A 25338-nucleotide genomic window follows, 5' to 3' on the forward strand; every position below is an offset into this window, starting at 1 on the left:
CAAATTACTACTCTCTTGGGAATGCTGGGGGTTGCCTGCAGTGAAGAATGGCCTATAATAACATGGGAATTTATATTTATTTAAGAACTTTTAAGCACTTATTTCTATATCTTAAGTTGTAGAAAAAAATAGAAGAACATATGAAAAGCAAACACTCCAGTAGCTCAAGTCAGATTGGCATGCTGCTGGAATACTTAGCAGAGAAGGGAATGCTGCACAGTGTGGGGAATGAATTAGCATTGGCAGCATGGGCAACCTTGTATGGACTTTGCCATGTGCAAGTGTGGTGAGCTAGAAAATGAGGGAAAATTCATCCAGTGTAAATAGGTGGGATCTCTGGTAGCATAAACTGGAGCTGAATGTGGTTCATTGAAAATATTTGTTCTAGTGGAACTGGGAACTTGTTAGGCTGATGTGAGAAGTTTTAACTGAGGTGTAGAATAACGGCATGCAAGATATACTAAATAAATTTGCTTAAATGGAGAACTTGTTAAAAAGGCATACATACTATACAGCTATCCTCTTACAGAGCTACTGCTTCTTTGGTTGAAGTCTGAGCTTAGCAAGACTTTCACTGCTCAGAGAGGAAATCTGGTTTCATATAGAAATTAGCCTGAGTTAAAAAGTTTACATTGTAATCAGCTCTTGGACTGAGTTGTTCCTATTAGACTAACTGTGAAACTGCTCGCTCTCAGCTGTAACATTAGGCAGAAGAATCTAAAGAAACATGGGGTAAATTTGTTTAGTTATCTTGGTGTGTTCCCTCTTTCATGTAGTGATCCAAGTCCCTCTGAATTATTTGCGTAGCATGCTTGTTGGTTTACAGCCAAGATCTGCTCTGGAGTAAACTAACCAGACCTCTGTGTGGGTAAAAAGCAGGTTTTTCTGCTCTGCTTCCAAGTGTGGACAGTAGGATAATGTGCATCAGAAACCAGGACCCACATAAAATGCTGTGAGCTGTGAGCCAGTCTGCACCAGCTCTTTCATGGATCATGGGGGCTTTCCAGCACAAATAGCAAAGACAGTGTAAAATCACTCCCCTCTCTGGGGATGTCCATTTGTGAAAGCATCAGATGGCACACAGTGGTTGTACCAGAAGTTCAAATTATGTTTTCTGACACAGTGACTGCAAGTGTTAGCTTTTCACTGCATCTGTAGCACTGACATGGCAGTGACTGGGAAGTTGTCTTCATAACTGGCTACATTGTTACCTTAAATAAACTTAACTGGAAGTCCCACTGTCACAAAACCGATGTGAAACTCTTCACCTGGATGTCTCCCACTAATGTCCTTTGCAGCTGTGTTTAAACTGTAATCACAAAGGAGGAAAACTACAGAGGTAAGCAGAAAGACCTCTCTTCCAAGCAGCTGCCTGTCAGCTGCACGGTACCAGATCCTGCGCGCTGCCGCGCTGCCGCACTGTGCTGGCCGCTGTGCTGTGGCCCGTCTGCTGCAGCTGGTCCTCAGTCGCTGCGAGTGAGCAGAGCTTTGTGACTTTTGGAGTGAAGCAAAGGTCTGAAGATACCATTGAGTATGGGGTATCGATTTCAAAGGTGGCAGCATTTTCTGGTGAGAGCCAAGAATCATGCCAGAGCCATGGACAGAGCCTAGACTGCATTTGTTCTTACTTCTCTCTAAAGTTGAGGAAATACCAGAGTAATATTACAGATTTTTTTGTTTGTACAAATTGGGAATGGTATAAAGGGTTGAGAAGATGAGTAACTGGTTTTCACAGAAATATTTGAGAAGGAAGTAAAAATATTTTTACTGGAAGGCCTGAGAGGTCCCTACTTGAAAAGCTCTCGCTACCCTTTGCCATGAACCTAGAATAAGAGTACCATATCAAAGGGATTGGGAGGAAGCAAAGTAATACTGATCAGAATGACTGTCAGCAGTCTCGTTATGCCAGTGGCCTGTCTTCAAATTTCTGTGTCCTTCAAGATAAAGGCTGTCATCACCTCCATTTTATTTACAGTGGCATGTCTTCACCTTGAAAAATCTCATCATGATCCACTACAGCCATGTAGAAGATTTGTAGATGCTTGTAGATACCTCCTCCCAAGCTCAGGGACAGCACAGGAAAAACAATTTTGAGCAGTTGTGAGATGAGGGAAGGGTGGAGCTGACAGTAAAAGAGAATGAGGAAAAGGTAGGTAAGTTGATGAATCTAGAAAGTAAACTGAAGCTGTGATAAGAGACATCCTGGAGAAGTATGGGTAGTGGATAGATTGGTCAGTACACTATAGGAAGAGAATCTTCTACATGGCTGTAGCGCTGAAAGGCTAGAGATGGCTAAACCTACAATATAGTTCATAAGTAGGTCAATAAGATGTAGCTCAGATGTAAAGGTTTGGAAGGTCATTCAAAAGAGATTAGTGTTGCATACCCAGTAGAGTCACAGCTTCTGCAATTTGTTCCTATAAAGGAGGGGATAGTATCAAACCTTTCCTAGTGAGGATTTGCCAGACTCAATTTGAACTGATATGGACTTCTATGGGATATCAAAGCAAGTGAGAGACTCTGGGCAGAAGGAGGAATGTCTGAATAAAGTAGCTGAAAGACCAGCACATAATTACCTGTGGATTGGATGAAAAGATGGGAATGAGGAAACAGGTCTTTAGAGGAAAGAATGTAGGCATAATGACCATCCTTAGCATGTGAAAGTAAAGGATGTTTTAGTGAGAGTAAATGCAGGAGAGAGACAGAGGCAAGGGAAAAGTTTTCTGCTACATATCAGAGCTGGCAGAGGTAATGGCTGATGGTGAAGAAGGATAAGGGTGGAATCTGAATTTCATTATTTCATGCTTTCACTAAGACAAATAAAAGCTTTGTTTAAAGAAATTGCAGGGGATGAAAGATGAAAGGTGGATTGGGAAAAGGTTCAGAGTGTAAATGGACAAAGAAACTCCTTTCAGGAGTAGGTAGCTGTTGGAGCTCATCTATTTAATGAGTTTAAAGGTAAAAGAAGGTGATAGTATGGAGACCAAAAGAGATCTATGAGAACATCTGCAAAAAATGGCATCACAGGAGAGCAGGATATGGATATGGATGAAGGATTTGTGCTGGTGAGAGGCTGGAGAGAGGGAAAAGACCATATAGCTGGAACCTTCAAGAAGCAGAGGGAGAAAAATCTGCATGAAAATGACAGCAGTAGTAAAGGAGGCAGCAAGGCACTAAAGCAAGTGCTGGGAGATGACTGACTTGCCTAGCGTCTGTTTAAACTCTACAGATTTACCTTTGAAACCTATCCCACCCTGGTAAAGCTCCAGTGCTCCATTCTCCTCTGGACAGTGAAGATTTGCAAGAAGAGTGAGCCACCTTTAACCCAGCTATCCTTTCAGGTAGGCCAGGTTAGATATAAGTGCGGTTGCACAGAGGAGGGAAAGTTCTTTTAACTAATGAAAGTTAGTGGATGGGATTCTGTCAAGGTAATAACCAGAAGATTTCTAAATTGTGTCCAACAAATAGATACAATTTGAAAAGACACTTGGCTTCCCACAATTTGTGGACACTCCCTAGGTGGCTGCATGAAGTGAGGTCCTGTACTACAGGGTTTCTGGATAGACAGAGATCCCTCCAGGTTGACCCTACTGGCACTATGGGAAGAACAACCTTTGAAAGGGGAACATGGCAGAATCTTAAAGGTGGTGCAGCACAGTTAATCAAGCATTGGCTGGGCAAATTCCATTACTGAGACAATAACAGAAGTGAAGGTTAAAAATATCTAATCTGACAGAGGAAGAGAATACATTAATAAAACCACCTTTATTAACGGATTTTAAAAAGGGAGGAATGCTTTTGGTTAGTCCTTTTGCCTGTCTTTCCTTAGTGTCTGCTCATGTTTCTTCTTGCTGCTTTGGTGTTTTAAGCATCAGAATTGCCATATCCTTGAAGCTTGAAAGCAAATGCGAAATCAGCAGTGCCAGCCCTAACCTTATTTCCTGTGGTATAATGCAGAGACAACCCAAGGGACCTCTAAGGTCAGTAAGAAAGACATTCCCTACCCTTCTATTTAGAGTTTTTTGTCTTCCATTACTTGCTTAGCCTCAATGTTGGCAGCTAGTACTGTATGTATTTTATGATCTTTATCTCTGGCCTCACCCTCTGTGAATGGTCAGCTCCATATCTCCTGTCCTCACCCTGTGCACTGAGGTCTGTAGTTAAAGGCACCTTAGCTGCTGTTAAATAAAAAAAATAAAGAAAGAAAATCTTGCTTAGGGTAAAGCATTGGTGTTTCTGCAGGAATGCTCAGACATAACAGCAGGAGAAACCGCTGAATGGCCTCCTTTCTCCTTCCCTATCCCACCTCTCTCTCCTGAGCTGAATGAATTCCTCCATTGCCTCCACTTGTGCTGGTGATCCAATGCCAGCAAAGCCTGGCTCAGGATGTTGTGTTTCTCTGGCCCCATGTCCGGCTACGCAGCGTGTATCAGTGACTGCACGCAGAAGGTGCGACACAGTTGCTATAGCCCCTGTCATGATGGAAGATATCCACTGGGAAGGGCACAAAGGGGAGAAGTTGTCTTTTCTGCTATGGCCAAAAAGTTTCAAGGAGCCATAGTGAGATGAATGCTGACAGTCATGGAGTTTTTAAATAAACAGGTCTCTTTAGCCATGTTTCTGCTCAAAAGAAAAATGTGACAGGAAGAGGTTTTGAATCTGTACAATAGCCACACTCGAACAGGGTACAAATGATGTGTTTAATCCTAGTATCAATCAATCAATTGATAGATGAGGTAGGAAGATGTTATTACTCTATGCTTTTGTACTTGACTTAAGATTTAGGCCAGACTCCTCCAAAGCTGATGGAAAAGTGACTCTTGGTTTAATTGAATAAGCTCTTTGTTTTCGTCACTGGTACTATTTTCTGCTCTGTTTAAGCAGAAGAGATCTTCAGCATGTATCATCTTCATGGATCCCACGTTTATGATAGTCTCTTGAATTCAAACTCTTCAGTTAGTTGTAGCTGTAAAAATCTCTAAACCTGGATGAGAGTGCCACTCCTAACTTTTCTATAGGAACTTTTAACAGTTGCAGATGCACATTATACTCTTTCATTCAGAAAACTATACTTTTACCAAGCATACTGCTACCTAATTGATCTCCTACAAGACATTCTCTGCGAGTCATCTGAAGCAACTTGTGCAGAACTTAATAACCAGATTTTAAATGTTGCACTGACTTCGTTGAATTATTATTTGTAGTTTGGATAATTATCTGAAATGTCACCTATCTGGAATGAATAAATAGCATTTGAAACTTGATAAAGTTTGTAAGGCCTCTTTTGAAATGGTAATTCTTTACTGTTACTTTAAATATATCTCTGGCAACCATCAAATATACAATTTACGAGGCCACTTCTTAAAGCTATGTTGATCTACTGGCTAGCTTCAGATTTTCATTAAAAATGTCTGATAACGCTAGAAAAACATACTGATCTGGCAAACTGTCAGCTTTTCTTTTGGGTTAATGCTCATAATATTTTTTTATTTATAAAGATTGGACAGTAACAGTTTGTTTCCCATCTAGTATCATAAAACAATCATGACACGAAATCTGGTACATTCTGCTAAGAAATATAGGCCAAATTAGTTCATCTTTTTGTCAACTCTTTGTCCAGGTCTGTATTTACTGCCTTTGGTTTCAGATTTATTTTTATGAATTCAGTTTTAACTCTGAATGCTGGAACAATGCTAGTGTACATCTATCATTCCAGTAATATTTTTTCAAAGATGAAGTATGACAAAGTCATCTGTTGTATTAGATATTTGTTTCTTTTTCAAGAAATGGCAATAATATATTTGCCTGAATTTGACTTATTGAACATTTCTAGGTTATGTTTCTGGACTGAACAAATAGTTCTGCACTGTGGATCCTCAGCTGAATGTTGTTTTCTTATAACAACTGATGTTTTAAGCAAGTACAGCCTCAATGTGATGATAACCAGAATAATATCTGTTTGGGTTACAGGATTTTCTTACATAATACTCTTTGCTGTTACTTCCAGAGTTCGGCAGCTGTTAAACAAATATTGTCCCAGAGTGTCTGCAGATTTCAGTGTTTAATTTCCCCTGTGCTATTTTTTGTCATTCAACAAAATATAAGCATGTAAGGCTGATCAATAGGAAAAGAAAGAAGCCTCATGAAATGGTGTCCTGGAAAAAGCTATGCATTTGTAATTGATGTTTTCTCTAGCTCTTCCTCCAAAAGAGGTAATGTAGGAAGTAATAGTTATTTTTAAGGTACAAATTACTTTTTTACTTGATGGCATACTAAAAATATCAGGAGGTTCATGGATAGGCCAGCTTGGTAATAGTGCATGTGCTGCTCTGTGAGGAGCCCAGAATAGACTCTTGGTGATGGTTTTTTTCCTAGTGGAAATTTGGAGTTCCTGTGCCCAAGGTATGGTTTTTATTTCTTAATACTATTTACTTAATATTGTTTCCTAGTTAAGTAATGACCTTTGTGTGAATCATATCTACTTTGTCTCAGGCTAATAGTGACTTTGAGCAGTAAGAGTTTAAAAAATGGAATTAGCGTATGACAATTGTATCAGGCAGAAAAGCTACAGAGTACAGACTAGCCATTAGGTAAACTTTTTGATGCGGGTGGTGGAGGAGCCAATGAGGCGAGATGTGCTGCTCGACCTTACTCTAACAAACAAGGAAGAGCTGGTTGAGGATGTGAGAGTTGGGGGTAGCCTTGGCTGCAGTGACCATGAGATGGTCGAGTTTAGGATACTGCGAGGTAGAGGCAGGGCAATGAGTCAGGTTACAACCTTGGACTTCAAGAGGGCCAACTTTGGCCTCTTCAAAGACCTGCTAGGAGGAATCCCATGGTCTAGGGCTCTGGAAGGCAGGGGGGGTCCAAGACAGCTGGACAGTATTCAAGGACCACTTCCCCCAAGCTCAAGATTGGTGCATCCCCAGGAGGAAGACGTCAAGCAGAGGAGCCAGGAGACCTGCAGGGATGACCAAAGAGCTTCTAGAGAAACTCAAATGGAAGAGGGAGGTTCACAGTATGTGGAAAAAGGGACTGGCCACTTGGGAGGAACATAGGAATGTTGTCAGGGTGTGCAGAGATGTGATGAGGAAGGCCAAGGCCCACTTGGAATTAAATCTGGCAATGCATGTCAAAGATAACAAGAAAGGCTTCTTTAAATACTTCAGCAGTAAAAGGAAGACTGGGGATACAGTGGGCCCACTCCTGAGCAAGGAAGGGGCCCTGGTAACGCAGGATGCAGAGAAGGTAAGTTACTGAATGCCTTCTTTGCCTCAGCTGTTACTGCTAAGGTTGGCCCTCAAGCATCCCAGCCCCCTGAAGAGAGAGAGAAAAAATCTGGAGAAAGGAAGACTTACCATCGGTTGAGAAGGATTGGGTCAGAGATCACCTAGGCAAACTGGATCCTTGCAAATCCATGGGCCCCGATGGGATGCACCCGCGAGTGCTGAGGGAGCTGGCGGATGTTCTTGCTGAGCCACTCTCCATCATCTTTGAAAGGTTGTGGAGGACAGGAGAGGTGCCCGAGGACTGGAAGAAAGCAAATGTCACTCCAGTCTTCAAATAGGGCATGAAGGAGGAACTGGGAAAACTATAGGCCAGTCAGCCTCACCTCCATCCCTGGAGGCTTTTGAAGCCTCTGAAGAAGTGAACTGAAGCAGTTCATCCTGGAGTTCATCTCCAGGCATGTAGAGGACAAGAAGGTTATCAGGAGTAGTCAACATGGTTTCGCCAAGGGGAGATCGTGCTTGACCAACCTGATAGCCTTCTATGATGGTGTGACTGACTGGGCTGACGAAGGGAGAGCAGTGGATGTTGTCTATCTTGACTTCAGTAAGGCATTTGACACTGTCTCCCATAGCATCCTCATATGCAAGCTAAGGAAATGTTGGCTGGATGAGTGGACAGGGAGGTGGACAGAGAACTGGCTCAACAACAGAACTCAGAGGGTCGTGATCAACAGAGCAGAGTCTGGATGGAGGCCTGTCACTAGTGGTGTTCCCCAGGGGTCTGTGCTGAGTCCCGTCCCGTTCAACATATTCATCAATGACCTGGATGATGGGACAGAGTGTGACCTCAGCAAGTTCACTGATGATACCAAGCTGGGAGGAGTGGCTGATACGCCAGAAGGCTGTGCTGCCATCCAGAGAGACCTGGACAGGCTGGAGAGCTGGGCTGAGGGGAACTTCATGAAACTCAACAAGAGCAAGTGCGAGGTCCTGCACCTGGGGAGGAACAACCCCAGGCACCAGTACAGGCTGGGGGCTGAACTACTGAAAAGCAGCTCTGTTGAGAAGGACCTGGGAGTGCTGGTGGACAGCAAGCTGACCCTGAGCCAGCACTGTGCCCTTGTGGCCAAGAAGGCCAACGGTATCCTGGGGTGCATTGAAAGAAGTGTGGCCAGCAGGTCGAGAGAGGTTATCCTCCCCCTCTACTCTGCCCTGGTGAGACCACATCTGGAGTACTGTGTCCAGTTTTGGGCCCCCCAGTTTAAGAAGGACAGAGAACTGCTCAAACAAGTCCTGCAGAGAACTATGAAGATGATCAGGGGACTGGAGCATCTCCCTTATGAGGGAAGGCTGAGAGACTTGGGTTTATTTAGCCTGGAGAAGAGAAGACTGAGGGAGGGGATTTCATAAACACCTATAAATATCTAAAGGGTGGGTGTCAGGACAATGGGACTAGGCTCTTTTCAATAGTGCCCAGTGACAGGACAAGGGGCAATGGGCACAAGTTGGAACACAGGAAGTTCCACCTAAACATGAGAAAAAACTTCTTTCCTGTGAGGGTGACAGAGCAGTGGCACAGGCTGCCCAGGGAGGTTGTGGAGTCTCCTTCCCTGGAGACATTCAAAACCTGCCTGGATGTGGTCCTGTGCCCCCTGCTCTGGGTATCCCTGCTTAAGCAGGGGGGTTGGACAAGATGATCTCGAGAGGTCCCTTCTAACTCCTACCATTCTGTGATTCTGTGAAACTGAGGAAAGTGAATCCCTCTCCTTGCTAGAAATCTCTGACAATTCCTTTTAGTTGGAGAAATGTGTTTACAAGCTCATTAGGGACACTTGCCGATGTTTGAACTTTGCTTGAAAGGCAAAACTGCCGCTGCCTTTGGGATTTAAACCTTAAAAATGCAAATGGAGAGAGCTGCCTGTGAACTGTAAGGCAGGTGTTTGACAGTGTTAGCCTCTTTCACAAGTGTGAGGCAAAAAAAAGCACAAGGAACATAAATGTAGAGTAATACTCCCTATCTGAAAGAAAAAAAAAAAAAAGCCACTGAAGATAACACACAATGTTCTGGCCAAAATGAGCTTTAAACACAAGATTGTCAAGTGGTGTTCCTAACCCTACTGCTGCACATGACTTACTGAACACATAAGCAAATAGATATATTTTAATAGAAATTCTAACATGACCTCTGCCTTGAATTAATTGGAAAAATTTGCAAAGTATTTTTTCTTTCTTTTTCATAACTCCACAGCGAGCGATGCTATAGAAGGGAGAGGAAATGAAACTACTGAATCAAGGATTTTAGAAAGGGTATAAACAAAATGTGCAGGCTGTTAATTAAACTGGTTTCCAAATCAACAATCTAAACTTTTGTCTGTATAATTTCATTATCGGCAATTTGAAAAGGCTCAAATATTTTTCCTCTAGTGTCTTAACAGCAGATGTGGACTAGGCTGTGTTAATTGAGAGAGATTTTTTTCAGTTGCCAAGAAACAAATACTTTTCTTAGAGAATGCAGTGTTGTGCTTAGAGCTTTAGTGTCCCCCTGTTCTCCTGCAGGGTTTAGGAAGTAGATGTTCTGGTAACTAAGTTACCCCCGACAGCAGTGGCATGAGCTCAGCTCCACTAATGGATGGAGAGTATCAGTAGGCAGTAGCTGGTGTTCAGACATGTTGAACATTAAGAGAGAAGCTTTTTTGTTCTGCCAATGACTTTACACCTTCAGGAAAGGGAATTAGATTTTCATTATGAAAAGAAGATATATTTAACTGAAGATTGCTGTTAAAAAAGAAGAGCTTAATAGGCTAATAATAAACCCATTCCAAGCTGGCTGCCAGCTACTGTGAACAATTATTTGCTCATGTTGTGTGAGTGCTGTGGTTGCGCTTTGTAAGTTTGCTCCCTGATGCCAGTGATCCTGCTTTATTGTTCCTGTCCTATTATTGACATCAGAAAGTGGGCCAGGAAATCCTGAATCTTTAACTCATAAGACTAATGAGCCAAGAATTATGATTAGCTTTGAGTTAAGAATGCTTAATGGAATGGGTGATGGATGTTTGATAACCTTTTCTGATGTGGTGTGCTTTTTAAGGTATTTACTTCTCTCCAGTTATAATTATTCCACCTTATAACTAAGGTTTTTGCATTTATTAAATTGCAGCTATCATTTTTGTCAATTGTTCATGCCTCCTTGTATTCCCAGATGCTTGTTTCCATCCCACCTTCCTATTTCCAGTGTGTCAGCTTGCTGCTTATGGTACTTTTCCCTCCGTAAGTCTATTCCATGTTCTCCCTACCATGGACCTGAGGGGCAAATGGGGGAAAATATCTTCTTGAGGTGCCTATTTTTCAGCTTAATGTGTACCCTCTACTTGTCCAACAGTCTTGATGTCAGCTGGTATCAAGGGATGAGACACCTGCTTGTGTGTGCTGAGCAAGCAACCTATTCCTCTCTCCTTTTCTGCAACACAGACCTGCCTCATCCCCGTGGAGGTGTCTGATGCCCTGCGTTTGGGGGCTGCCTTGCTCTCGCACTCAGGTACAGCTGTGTTATTGCTCTGGGAGTGCAGCTGACCCCCGTGGCAGCTGCTGCTGGTGCCCACTGGACTGCATGCCCGGAGAACAGGAGAGGCTTGCCTTGCCTGCTGGCTTGTGGCACACCTCCAGGCTCTGTTCCTACCTGGATTTCAGCATCAATGGCAAGAGAAGTTTCCACTGGAAGTGTTTAGTTTGAAAAGGTTTACAATCTGCTTTAGCAATCTGTTCTTGTTGGCCTACTGGAAAATGTGCCAACCTCCACCTCTCCGTGTCCCTTCATGCCTTTCAGAGAGGCTAGGCTTCCTGACTGAATGGTATTTGTGTTTCTTTGATGTGTGCAGAGTCATCGGTAGCAATTACCTTTAGAACAAGATGATTTCACTTTCAGCAAAATTTATCCTGAATAATCTGGAGAATCAGTACAACAGAATTTGCTTCAGAACCTCAGGCCAGATTCACAAAAGGATCAAGAGGGCTAACGTGAAAATTCAGGGAGAATGTAACCGTGTACATCTAAGAGCAGTCTCCAAGAGCTCTGCCTGACCACTTATGTATCCAGACATCCACGGGTATACATGCTTTTGCTTGACAAGCTGTATAGGCTCAGCCTGGTCAGAGCCACTGCCATTGTGGGTTAGCATCTCTGCACCTTGTCCCCTCATAAAGCCACCTGGGATTCCTTCTGCAGAACCTGCCTGTGGGGCTGATTTGTAAAGTGTGATGTGCACATGCGTAAGATGTGGTGATTAAAAGGTCAGCAGAAAGCACAGAACTTGCAGCCCCACTGTCATTGAAAATTATGGTGGGTTGCAGGAGGGAGCATTGTTATAGAATAACCTGGAGGCCCTTGCTGAGGGCTGAGAGACAAGCTTAGCACCATTTGCAGCTAAAAGGGAACTGGAGGTGACCTCAGGAAAGCTTAAACTCTGTAGCTCTTCAGCTGAGGGGGTCCCTTCACCCTTCTGTGTGAAAATCAGCCATGGTGTACCAACAAGATATGGATGGGGCCAGCAGAGCCTGGCACTGTGGTCTCACTGTAAGAGACATTTCCTCCAGGGGGCACATGAAGATCTTGGTTCTGGCTGCTTAGGCAGAAGCTGCTTGTACATTTTGCATCAATGCTGGGAAAACAGAGGTCCACCCCTGTGTTTGTACAAAGTAGACCCAGAGTCCATCTCTTGTGCCCTGTGTCGCTGTTGTATCAGGTGTAAGTTTGTTCTTTCCTGAGGAATCGTGTAGGCATTTCACTCCAAAGCAGATTTGGACTGAAGATTTGGACCCTAACTTGGTCTTTGGATGATGCTAAAATCTGGAGAAGCTTTTCAGGCATTCTTCCATATGGATGTTGTGAACAGTAACCACAGGCATTAAAGCCTTTCTCTGCACAGAGAATGTGCTTGCAAATTCCATTCCTGTAGCTGAGCATCACCTGTACCATCAAATGGAGCAGCCATCCTACAAGCCTCAGGACAGTCTAACTGAGGCTGTCATCATAATGCTCAAACTGTTAGATGAGTTAGGGCTGTAATACAGTAGGCCCTGGAGATGTGATTTGCAAGAGATGATGTAGTTACTTGCTATACAACAAAAGAACATTCTTGGCATATTGTAGAGATAAATATTGCAACTTGGCATTTTTCTGTGAACAGTGAATTTGTGCCTGCAAATGTCATTATACCTCTTTTTAATCAATACTTCATTGCCATTTGGAGCTGTCTATAGGCTGTATCTTTTTCAGTTAGAAGCTACCGGACAACTCAGCTGAAATTCCCTTCCCTTCTCTGCATCATGAGACCACAAATTCAGTCTTCAAAAAGCAAATATTTTTCATATTCTGGGTAAACTACTGGGTTAAATTATCATGTTTTCTGTCCCTCAGATAATCTGACAGAACAAGTGAAGAGAGAAATATGCCCTTTGTATTCATAGTAGTGCTTGCTAGGTTTCCATCTAACTGAAGTAATTTTTAAGCAGCCTGTTGTGTGTCTGGCTTCAAAGTATCCATTCTTGAGAATCAGAAATATTTGACTTGAATCTACAGTAGCTAAATATAAAAAGTGTAATATTCTCTGCTCCTTCACAATGCTGGGAAGAACTCCAAAGACTTGGGTTGAAGAAGAGAGATGTAATGTCCATACATGGGGGTAAAAATAGCATGAGACACTGATTGGAAAGAATACATTCAGCCTACAGCCATTAAAGGGAAACAGTAAGTTGAAGTGAATGCCTTTTGATGCTTTGCTTACGAGACTTAGAAGTGCTTGTTTTTACTCTGTCACTCACTATTTTGAATCTGAGGTTATTCTCCCAGGCAAGGGAGCAGTACTTAATGCGACCCTGTCCATCTTTCTCTCAGCATCTGCTCACACTTGCTGTGAGTACCCAAAAATGTAGCTTGCTTAGCAAAGAACTGTTTATCAGATCAAAGCATCTGAAGACCTATCTTGTTTCTCGCAGCTACATAATATAAAGTTGCACTTTGTTACAAGAAAAAACTTGTATCAGTCTTACCATTCCTGCATGTGTCCCTTCTGTCCCTGTCACTTTCTCTCTCTGGCTGGCGCTTGGTTCTAACAATTTGTTTCTGGCTCCCATGCATCATGTATACTGTATACGGTTTTCTCATCCTGCAGCTAGAGCAAAGCCTTTCAGGGGATGAGCTTTTGCATTTTGATCTTTTGAGAAAACACTTTTATTGCTGTCATCTCCCTGGCATTTCCCCCTTTACCGTGCTTAAGATAAGTAAAATTGCATTTTCTTCAAGTTTTAACACATCCATAAGCTGTGAGAGTACCAGGCTACAAAACTTTGAAAGATATCCTGCTGTTCACTTGTTTGGTGGCATGTTTTTTGTTTGGGTTTTTTTTTAAGGCTATCATGTTTCAGTTACCACTTTTTCATGTAGTCACCCCTCCTCCAAGGTGTGTAACATGCAGCTGTAATACGTTTGTGGCAAGTTTTCTCTGCAATCAGCACACACAGCAAGCTGATTTTGGTGGTGGTTCTGCAGTGGGATACAGCTGCAGAGCACACCCGGCAAGGTAATATGAAGGAAACTTTTGACCCATTTCATAACAATGCCTGGAATTACAGGATCCTGATCCTTTTCAAAGTTTAAACAAATGACCATGAGCTTCTTAAGAAGGAATTTTTGGGTTTTGTTATTTTTAGTTAGTTATGTCTGAAAAGGAACAGCATGCTGTAATCTCGAGTCTAAATTAACAAGCTGTAAAAGAAGTTGCACAACTGTGTGCAAATAGACAGCTGTTAAAGCCACCCAGCCAACAGAGAGCCAAATATGACAGCAATAAAATAGCAGCAACTATGTTCATACTTAACCAAACTTCAAATGACAAGGGATTTTTTCCCCTCATTCTCCCATCCTAGGTTGAACTGATTCAGATGCTTTCTTAGAGGGGGTGGAGAGGCCTGAGAACAGCCTGGTTTTTGAAGAGGTAAGAACTCTCTGGAAAAAAAAAAAAAGCCAGGCTAGTGCTATTCTGTTCAAGATTTGCTTGCAATTGTGTCTCTGCGTGCATGTGTGTGTGAACCTTTGAAGACTGTTGCTGTTTTGCATCTTAGCTTTTCCTCAGATGGTGATTATTCAGAAACAAGTGTGGGACACTGAGCCTGTCAATGAATCTACTGTATTCCACCATTCTAAAGCTAACACTGGCCTCACACAAGATGTGCTTGCTGTACAACATGCATTTCTTAAGTCATTGGATGAATATTCTGTGATATCAGTTTTAGCTGCCCTTTTCTGAAATGGCCGTAATTGCTTTGCAGAGAAAAAATGAAGAATATTGTCCTTTCGTGAAGAAAAAAGAGGTTGAAGAAACAATAATCTCTTGCATTTGTTAGTACTAAAATCAACTGAAAGGCACAGAATCACACTGCTCCCTATGGCTCTTTGCACATTCACTAGCTCAGAACGCAGTAGCTGCAGTTTGGATCTGCTGGCATCCACCATGTACTTCTATTAACCAAAACTTCACATGTGACTATATATCTGCACTTTCTGGGCCTGTGATACCTCCTGGCTTGTTTTACTGAAGTAATACGGAAGAAGAATTGAAACTAGGTTATCTGAAGCCAGACTGCAGCCTGAAGAATCATTTCACTTGTGCTCTTCCTACTTTTCTCGTGTAACTTACTTCTCCCTCAAAATCAGAGGACACTGATCTTCCAGCTTTCATAAGCATTTCTGGAAACCCTGCCTTTGCCCATGCACACCACTTTTTGCAGAAACAGGAAATCAGTTTCTAGTATTTTAATCCTGGTGCTCTCATATAAATATGTGCTGTTATTTATAGCATCTCTGGGGAAGGAAAAGTGTCTGTAACCATTAAAAATTGTGTCTCCACAACAAAATATTGATCTGAAAAATAGTGATGGAAAATTAACACTTGCTCATAGAGGCTGTAAAGTTGTGCCACTGGTGTTCGTGTGGCTTCCATTGGTGCTGATTTTTATTTCTTTCATGAGTGCAAAATATAAAGAAGATATCTGTGCTATCTTTTAATGGCTATTACTACAGTCATCTTTTTAGGGATAGCTGAGTTGGATAATTAGAGGGCTGAATAGCACAGTTCTTCATGCCTTGCATCCTTCACACACTGGTCTAAAGCACAGCCACAATCACAGCAGGACTTTGTTGAGAAGAAATTAAAGTAGGAGGGTAACATAGCTGGAATTTCTCTTTCAAGTCTCCCACTAGTTTAAATCTTATTCCATCCAAATACTTTCTTCAAGTAATCACAGTATGTTTCACCCAAATTTTACTTGACACATTCACTGTACATTAATGGCTCTTGCAGAGCTGATATATTTGTAGCTTTAGGGGAAGGGAAAGGGAGGCCACTTTGATACCAGTTTATGTAACAAAAATTTGTTTCTTGGAAGGCTCAAGGCCATTAAGAGTAAAAATTATATTGGAATATATTCCATATGGCAGTTTCTCAGGTACTGTGATAACTAACCCAAGTTAATAATTAAAATCCATTTCTATGACTCTTTCCTTCTAGATGCAAAAAAGGGTTGGAGCTTTCCTTTTACTACCATGCCATCTTTTTTCGAGTATATGATACTGTTGTCATTACCAGAGCATACTTAACTTTTTATTGTGTAATATTTCATCTGGGTAAACAATCAAAGGGAAGAGGGTTGTTTTGTTCTTTAAGATATTTTTGTATAAGATGAGCCCATGGTGATATTAGTGATTTATGGAGCACAAATAGCCCTGGCAGCTTTAAGACTCCTTTTCCAGTGTAATACTGGAAAGTGTCTTCTGTTCCCTTCCTCCTAGCTGCATGTTTTGATGTGCTATGATCTTGGTTTGGGCAGCCACAGAGCATGCTGTCCTTGTGCTCAGTAGCATCAGCAGCTGCTGCACTCAGCGGGAGCTATTTTGGGATCTGTCCACGTCGGGGAGACCTTCAGAGGTCGAAGGTATGAGAGTAGCACAATAGAAGGATTAAGCTCAAAACTCTAGTTTGATGCTTTTAAGGTCTTGGGGACATTTTACCACTTCTTCAGTTATAAAACATGAGGTTTTTATCTGCCTGCCTGGCAGGATGCTGTGATCTCATGATCACTGGGTGGTGCATCCTCTGTATTAAGAAAACCATAAAGGAACCATGACCATTGCAAATACAGGAATTAGGTGTAAATACTCAGAAATCTGAACTTTAAAAATTTATATACTTCAGGTTTGCTGTTTGGGGTTTCCCCCACCCACTCCCAAAAAAACCCCGAAACCAACAAACCCCAACCTGTTCTGCTGGGAAATGAAGTCCATGCATAAAATAGAGAATATTCCAGTGTCCTTCCTCAGTATAGGGGGATAGGAGTTCAGTGTCCTATCACCAAACCAAAGGAAAAGGTTTGGGCTAAGTTACATAAAATATGAAAGAAAATGAATGCAACTCACTTGGCAGGGGGCAGCTCTTCAGCCTTTCCTCATATGGTCAGATACAGCTGTGGAGGTCTGCTCAAGACAGAGCTGCAATTTAGTGACTCCTGAACCTGTGCTCCTGTGACCACTAGCTGATGTTCACTGAGACCCTGCAATCTCAACTGTTTGCCTTTGGCCTCCAAATGCCAAACTAAATTTTTTTTTTTAATACTAATTTTTAAAGAGCTGCTGCAGGAGCAGTTGGAGATTCAGGAACATCTCTGCAGATGCTTTCACACACTATTGGAGTGGTGTCCAACCTGCCTTCTGGCTTGTGAGCTGATTGACTTGTACTGTGCCAAAGATTTTTGTTCTGCACTTTTTCTACTGCATGACTGTCAGATAGCTTTAGGGTTCATGGTGAGAGCATTCAGACCTAATGCAGCTGCGCCTGCTGCTCCAACAGCTACTTCATACCCAGGCAGGTCACAGCACAGGACAAAAAGCAGCTGCCAGTCTGTGAGTCAGAAAGCATCTTTGGCCTGGGAAGAAAACCGTTGTGCCAATAGATTATGTACCTTAGTTCTCCAAAGTTACTGAGAAGATGCTGATCAGTTCATTTCTACTGAGTATTGTAAAACTCTGTGACAGGAACTACCTCATAATACCTTAAAACGGGCAACACTTTTGAATTAGTAACTTCTATGTATTTTCACTTTTTGACTAACATGAGAATAAGGAGCTAAGCAAAACATCTTTGCGTATGAGTGTGCATCTGACTTCACAGCTTCTGCTTCTGTTACTGAAGCTTTACCGGTGACACAATCATGAAAACAGCTAATTAGGGAAAACTGAAAGGTAACATTTTTCTCAAACAGTACTCTTTGATGACAGTATTTTGGCTTGTGATAAAAGGAGACAAATTGTTGAATTATGAACATCCTCCTCCTCTTCTGGCACAATTTTTCAGGTATTAAAATACAATTGCTTTCTCCCTTCAAAGTCTTGAGTATTTCTGGTCAGAAACCTAGGTTTGCTGATGCCTGGGACCAGTGCTACTGTTTGGTGATGATGGGGGGGATGGCCAGTGCCAGCATCCCTGTCCCAGCCACAGTTCCATGGGTACAAATCAAGATGGGGGGCACCGGTTTATGAGATTTATGTAGAGCCTGGGAGATTTGCTAGATTACCCATATCTAGTGTCTCTTTGAGGAGATGAATGCTACACCATTCTTAAAGGGACTGAGGTTGCTGAATTTGCTCCTTCTTCTTGGATAAATGATGTACTGGAAACTACACTTTGAATCTGTACAACTGACATATTGGGCAGTCCTCATCAAATAGCTTAAAATTCAGCAGAAGCAAGCATGCATGCAGTTCTCTGGGGAACAAATGTATCTGCAGGAGTTTGGCCAACTGCATTTATTTAGCAGATCTGGAAGAAAGGAATTACATTTTATTTTTAATTGCCTTAATTCTCATATTTCTTAGAGCAAAGCAGTGGCAGAAATCAAGTCACCAGGTACATTTTACATCTGCTACAACCACACCTAATGAAGCTTACTCAGGTATGGCAACTTGCCACTTCTAGTCAGTAACAGCACTGCTGCTCCCGTAGCAGTTCACCATTTTCATCATGTTTGGGCTTCTAATAAAGTTTTGTTATCTGTGTCAGGAGACAGTAAAAGTATATCTATACACTAAAGATACCACACCTTCACCAGGGTTCCTATGTTGTGGTGGGTTTTTTATTTTTTTGCTTGTTTGTTTGTTTTGTTTGTTTTGTTTGTTCTTGTTTTGTTTTGTTTTTGTAAACTCCAGGTCATGGGCTAATCTGAATGATTTCAGTGGTCTTCCTCTGAAGCTGCCTTACCTTATCATGCTGTGAGGAGTGAGCCCAGAGCTCTCAGGTATCTTTTTGCCCCTGCTTGTTGTAAGAGCAAAGCTCACCTGTGCCCAAGGACAAGCACTCCTTGCCAAAATCCTTTGGGAGCACCAACATACATAATGTCCCTTGGAAACTAGTAGGGATAGTCCCTGCAGCCCCCAGAGCACTGCAGAATGCTCTATCCAGAGCTAACTGTTTGGAAGTGCTGAAATACTTAAAATCCCATACATATAGCAAACTCATGAAGTCAAGGAAGAGTAGGCGAGTCAAGAATCTAGCTGTGTTTAATATATTCTTGCAAAAATTATTTTATAGTATCTTATTTTTGTGATATTTATCAGAAGGGCATGCTGTCATTCACCTCCCTTCTCTAATCCATTTCCTATGTGTTAGCAAAGGGTAAAAAATACTTGGATACTGCACTACAGCCATGGGGCCTTTATATGAAGACAAATTCCTGAGGCTGGGATATTGTGACTGGTCTGAAAAAAACATTGTGCATTCTTCTTTCTTCATCTAAAGAGAAGCAGCTTGGAAAGCTTGTAAAGAATGGGGGTGGAAGAAATGTTTGCTGTTTTTCAAAAGTGGGTGAGAGGTTGGGTTACCATTGAAAATAGATTGTTCAGATGGTCCTTAATGGTACAGATGAAGCACGTCTGTATGAGTTTTTAACTACTCCATTTCAATTGTATCAATCATAGTTTTTGAAACCTCATACAATCTACTTAAGGGTGAATAGAAGCTCAGCTGGAAGCCCACACTGTCAAAAGCTCAGTATTTAATTTTCCAGCAAGCAGTAAGCTCCATAGACGGATGCGTTCACAGCGTAGCTGCTAGCAAAGCATTGGTTTTCAAGAGCCAATATATTAGGGTACACATTAATGCACAAAAGACTTGTAAGTGGCTGCAGTTTGGACATTGAGAAAAACATCTGTGTTTAGGGCAATTTATTTCCTTTTCTAATTGACTTCTGAAGTAGAGAATGCTTTATCAGCAATTTGCTACTGAAAGCGCTAGGACCTTTTGTGAAGCAAATCAGCTCTCACCTGGCAGGAGAGGATGAGGAGGGTTGGTTTGGGCTCTGGCCCTGCGGCTGTGACTGGCACAGATCCTCTGTGCTAGACTGACTTTGCTGCCTTTGAAGTCAGACAGAAAACAGGAGGTGATCCAAAGTGATATTTTGGAACCACTCCCCTTTATCAGAGCGCACGGATTCCTTAAACACCGTCAGCATGTTGGAAATAAACGTGAACTCCTCCACTCTGCTTTTATTAATTACTAATGTGCTTTTTGAAAACCAGCAAAAGGGTGTTACCAGCTTATGGTTTTGCCAAGGCAGTAAGGTGGAGTTGCATGTGGGAATGAAGCCTTGTTTAATCAGGTTGTATAATTACTATGATACAATTTTAGCTGAAGCATGTTGGGTCAAGCAGTTCCTGTTTAATATACTTACTGTTAGTTTTAAGTTACAGATTTAAGAATTTACCGAATACCTAATCAACAACCACTTTTTACTATTGTGCATTGTTCATCTATAAATATGCATATAGTAACTGTATGTTGTATTTTTATTTGTTTTTACTTAACCAGTTTTAGATGTCAAATCTCCCCTGGAGTCTACTGAGTTTTTGTATAGGTTTTAAAGATGAGAGGAAATCAGTCTTCAGCTTGAACTCATAATAAAGGCATGTGAGCACAGCAGTAGCAGATCTTTTTCTTCTCTTGTATCATGGGTGTGGTTTAGTTTTACAGTGTTTTCTTGACTGGCCCATTAGATCTAGAAGAGAGGAATATCCTCCATGGTGAGGTGTAGCTTAGGAGATAGGGTTGTTTTGATACAGAAGCACCTAAGGAATATTTGTGGGTGAGCCCTCTGGGGTAGGGAGGACTGGGTGGCAGCCTGGGAACTTCACAGCAGTGATATCCTGCTATTGGGACGCACCACACCTACCTGGGAATTCATACAGAAACCATAGAGAGTTTGTAGCAATGAAATGTTGCTATTTATAGGCAATGGGAACGTCTGTTTTGTGTTTGCAACTGCAGGTATGCAAATAAACTGCAAAACTGTATATTCCTTTATCCTCTTCATTCAGTTCTTAAACTACCAGGTTTCTTCTCCCAAAGCATACCTGTTTCTTTTAATTTATTGATTTAACATCTCTAACCAAGACATCTGCCACTTACTCTAAAAGAGTTTGGAGAGTTGCTTTCTAGTTTTGTTATACTTTTCACAACTTTTTAAACAACTCCAAAGTGTTTCGGGGGGGGGATCCAATTCTTTTCTTCCGAGAAAGGAACAGCTTATAATTTGGAATAACAAGAAATTCATGTTTGTAACAAATGAATTTTAGCCTACAAACTGCCTTGAACTTTTTTAGCTGAAAGCTGTTTTGGAAGCTTAATATGGGATTAATATCTGAAGTATGTCTGAACTATCAAGAAGTTAATCGATGGAGTGTGAGCTATATACCCACTTAAAAGGCACAGACATGGAAATCAGTGCATTCTCCACTACAGGTTCTTAATGACTTCCTTTCAGAGGCTGTGCACACTATCTTAATTATACAGGAGCCTACGTAAAGGTAACATTGGATTGGATCCAATGAAAGTAAAAGCAAACAATATGACAACGAAAAGGGCACTTGCGTCACTTCACTTTAGCGTTTATAATACAAACAATAACTGGCAAATAAGCTTCTAGCCTATGGTGTGCTCAGTAGTGCCAGCATAATTATTCCTCCACATGTAATCATTAAAACAAAGAATGCCATAACTGAAAATACTGGAATGGTCTTTCTTCCTTCATGATTTGTCTGCACAAAAGCAAGGCCACCTTTCAGCAAGGAGGCGTGTTTCCTGTGGTGCTCTGCTGGCTTCATTGGGGTTAACCACCGCTACGTTTCACAGATAAGACTTTCTGTGTGATCTTCTCCTGTGTGCATGAGTGCATACATCCATGCACAGTAAGCCTGGCATTCTGATCAAATCCACCCTGTGAAACTAAAGCTTCTGTATCCAAGAAATCCTAATCTATTGTTCTGGAGAACTCAATTTTAACATGTGATGTTGGCTGTTAACATACTCTCTAATGACTGAAGGGAAAAACATCCAGATCTTTATACACTATTCTCTAAAAGGATACCGATGTGGCTTCAAATGTCAGGCCACTCTAACATTTTTCTGCATCTTTGATTGTGTTAGATATATTTCAGAGACAGGCAACACTGTTTGAATGTTTCTCAATATTGCTGCCAAAAAAAGTTATCACAACGTTACTTAGTACTATGTTAGAATCAGACCATCTGGATGGTGTCAGGGGGCTTCAGAGGATGGTAGGTAGAAGAAGCGGGTTCTCCTTCACCCCGTGTCAGCTTTTCTTACCTTTTTCTGACCACTTTGGGGGCAGTTCCTATCCCTTGGAAACTTCAGCCCTTCATGGAAGCTGCAGTGCAGGGGGCAGGCTCTAGAGCCTCCTCCTTCCACTTCTAGGGAAGAAGACCTTGCCTCAACCCCCAGCACAGCCTCTCGCACTCCCTTCAGGGGACACACAAACCTATACTTGTTGCATGTGTGGCACTTTGCTGTTTTGAGGAGTGAAGAGTATCTATCAACAACCTGGATGTAGGAGTTGAATGCACCATTAACAAGTTTGCTGCTAATACCAGACTGGGAGTTGCTGTTGAATCTCCTGGGGGACGTCAGGCCTTGCAGAGGGATCTAGACTGGAGTATTGGGCAATGATTCATAGGATGAAATTTAACAAGTTGAAATGCTGGATTCTGCACCTAGGATGGAGTAAGGCCAGGCACAAGTATAAACTGGGAGAGGAGTGGCTGGAGAGCAGCTCTGAGCAAGGGATCTGGGGGTGCTGGTTGACAGCAGGCTCAATATGAGTCAGCAGTGTGCCCTGGTAGCCAAGAGGGCAAACCCCATCCTGGGGTGCATCCAACACAGCGTAACCAGCTGCTCAGAAGAGGTGATTATCCAGCTGTGTTCAGCATTGGTGCAGCCTCACCTTGAATATTGTGTGCAGTTCTGGGCCCACAATTTAAGAAGGATGTGAAGATCCTTAAATGCACCCAGAGGAGGGCAACAAAGCTGGTAAAAGGGCTGGAAGGTATGTCCTGTGAGGAGTGGCTGAGGACTTTGGGCTCATCTATTTTGGAGAAAAGGAGGTTGAGGGGCAGTGTCATTGCTCTCTACAGGTTCCTGAAGAAGGGAAGTGGAGGGGGAGGTGCTAAGATCTTTCCCTGGTGTCCAATGATAGGATACATGGGAATCGTTCAAAGCTGCATCAGGGGACGTTTATACTGGACACTAGGAAGTATTTCATTACCAAGAGGGTGGTCAAACACTAAACAGGCTTCCTAGAGAGGTGTTTGATGCACCAAGTCTGTCAGTGTTTAAAAGGCATTTGCATAATGCCCTTAACAATCTGCTTTAGCTTTTGGTTAGCCCTGAAGTGGTCAGGCAGTTGGACTAGATGATCATTGTAGGTCCCTTCAACTGAAACAGTCTATTCTATGGAAGGGTAGAAACATATTTAAACATTAATAATACCTTTTTAAACATAATTCAGGTTTTCTAATCCTAGTAAAGCCTAACTGATATATAAGAAGTGTTTGAAAGCTGAATCCTTACTGTTGTCAGGAAGCTATGATTCAAGACACACTGACCCATCCATTCCCATGGTGGGGCTAGAAGCCTCTTGAAAAGAGGGATGTGCACAAATACACCGTCACAGTCCAATGCATCCTGCTCTAACAGCAACAATAGGAGCCTTGGTAAAAGTATGTCACATTCTTATCCTTTAGGTGTTGCGTTCTGTAGTATCTCCCCTAATCAAATTAATTCCTAACTTATTTACACAAAAGGCAGAGTCCTTATCTTTAGCAGGGCAGCTTTTTCCTCACCCTTCCATATCTACTGCCCTCAATTTTCTACCTGTGATAATCAAACTGTTCCCATACTAAGTGCTTGGGTACTTGGAGAGAGGCACAGGTACTAGGGTAGGTATAAGAGTTTTGGCTAACTGCTGGGAAGTGGAAACAGGAACTGCAGAAAGAGTGAACTCGGGGTTTAACCAGCCTCATAGGGAAGATGCAGACATTGACTCTTCCTGGTGTACAGCAAAGGAGGAAAGTTTTCCTCTGCTGACAGCTAAAGAGATGAGTTTCTTTTTTTGGATACTGCACTTGGACTTCCTGTTAATATTTTAATCTATTAAATGGCTGGCAAAAAATGGCTGGCAGAGTTCAGGGCTTGGAACCACATGAGTTTGTATTAATTAATGTTCCCAAAAGTAGTATCTTCAGCATCTAAAGGGGGCTGAGCAGATAAAGCCCTCTCATAATTTAGCACCAGAAGTCTTGAACTTCCATGTAATGGAATAATTTCTCTGGGCAGCTCAGGTTCTGTTCCCATTTACTTTTGGCATCACATTTACCACTACCAGTCATTGCTATGCTCTTTAAGGAGCTAGGTTTAAAGTTAATGAGACTTCTGTGCACAAAGGGTTTGCCAGCCTGGACTATAGACAGCAGTGAGGTACCTGATTAGTACAAAATGTGACACTTTTGTGACTTGGCCTTCTGCCCGGTGGGAGCCACTTCTGTTGACCACTTCAAATGAATTCACATAAGTCACCGAAGAATTGCAGGCCAGGAACGGCTGTTTGTTGCTACTGAATCAGACCAGCTTCTGACCAGTCAGCTAGAGAAATATCCTGTAGTCCAAATACTGGAGTATCCATTTATAAACAGTTAAAAGTATATATGACAAGATGGAGTTGTTAGACTGGAAAATCATCTTTAGCATGATACCATCTGACCATTAAATGTCTACAGGAAAGGGTTGAAATAGCATAGTGACTCATCAAGGAGTTACTAAACAGTGTAAATAAATCTTTCTTTAGGCTTTATTGATCAGTGTGGAAAAGCTTCTGAAGTAAAATATGCCTTTTTGTCTTTAAGCAGTTTAATGCAGGAAGTCTGGCCTTTACGAAATGCTTTGACTACCTCTAAGTTCAGAAGTAGTTACTTTGTGTATAGTGGAAGAAAACCCCATGATTTTCTTCCTTTTATTCCAGCTTCATTTTAATGGGATTATAAACAGACTTTTTAAGCATAGATGAAATTTTCTTCTGTTTCCTGCTGCAATATTCTTTAATTGACAGCCTGTTGTTGGCCAAGTGTTAGCTCAAAAGACTTGTAACACCTGGATCCCCTCCCTCCATGCAGGACTTCCCTCCCTCTCTATCACCCACCTCCTGTGCTCCCACTGCCAAGGATGGGGTTGATACAGATGCCATTCTGAGCTGCAATTTTTGAACTGATGTCTCAGCACTGAATGAATGAGATTTATAGCAAATAATGTGAATACATCAAGACTGTCTAGCCCATCTTATCTGTGGTTTCACTTGGAAACTCTTATTGTTTTCCATTTAGAATTTTCTCCTGATGTTTTTTGTCCTACCACTGGTCACAGCTATAGGATAACTTGGTCAACACCTCAAAGTCAATAGCATTGTCACTCTGGAATTTTTTGTACTTCCAAGGAAAGGAAATGCGTTAATTTTAGAGCTGAGTCAAGCCCACAAATGAGTCAGCACATTGGGTAAACATCTGACAGCACATTTTTGTAACTAGCTGGTCACTCTCACTGAACTGGAAGGGACATGTCCTCTGGGCTTGCTCATACACAGCCTTTGTGTGGACTTTGTGATGAGGAATGATCCTCAAGCTCATATTTTGTGTTGTTTTTTTAAAAAATCTCAATTTTCTAAGAAA

General features: G+C 41.9%; 1 long non-coding RNA gene across 1 annotated transcript in view; it reads left to right on the top strand.

Annotated features, from left to right (window-relative positions):
* Nucleotides 1-18704, top strand: part of LOC135313684 (uncharacterized) — a 30354-nt gene extending 11650 nt beyond the window's left edge. The window contains exons 2-3 of the long non-coding RNA XR_010373223.1: nt 14151-14218; nt 14553-18704. This is a non-coding gene — a long non-coding RNA (uncharacterized LOC135313684). The remainder of the gene's footprint in view (nt 1-14150; nt 14219-14552) is intronic.
* The last annotated feature ends 6634 nt before the right edge of the window (nt 18705-25338 follow it).

Source organism: Phalacrocorax carbo, chromosome 5 (genome assembly GCF_963921805.1).
Source record: "Phalacrocorax carbo chromosome 5, bPhaCar2.1, whole genome shotgun sequence".
NCBI classification, from domain to species: domain Eukaryota; kingdom Metazoa; phylum Chordata; class Aves; order Suliformes; family Phalacrocoracidae; genus Phalacrocorax; species Phalacrocorax carbo.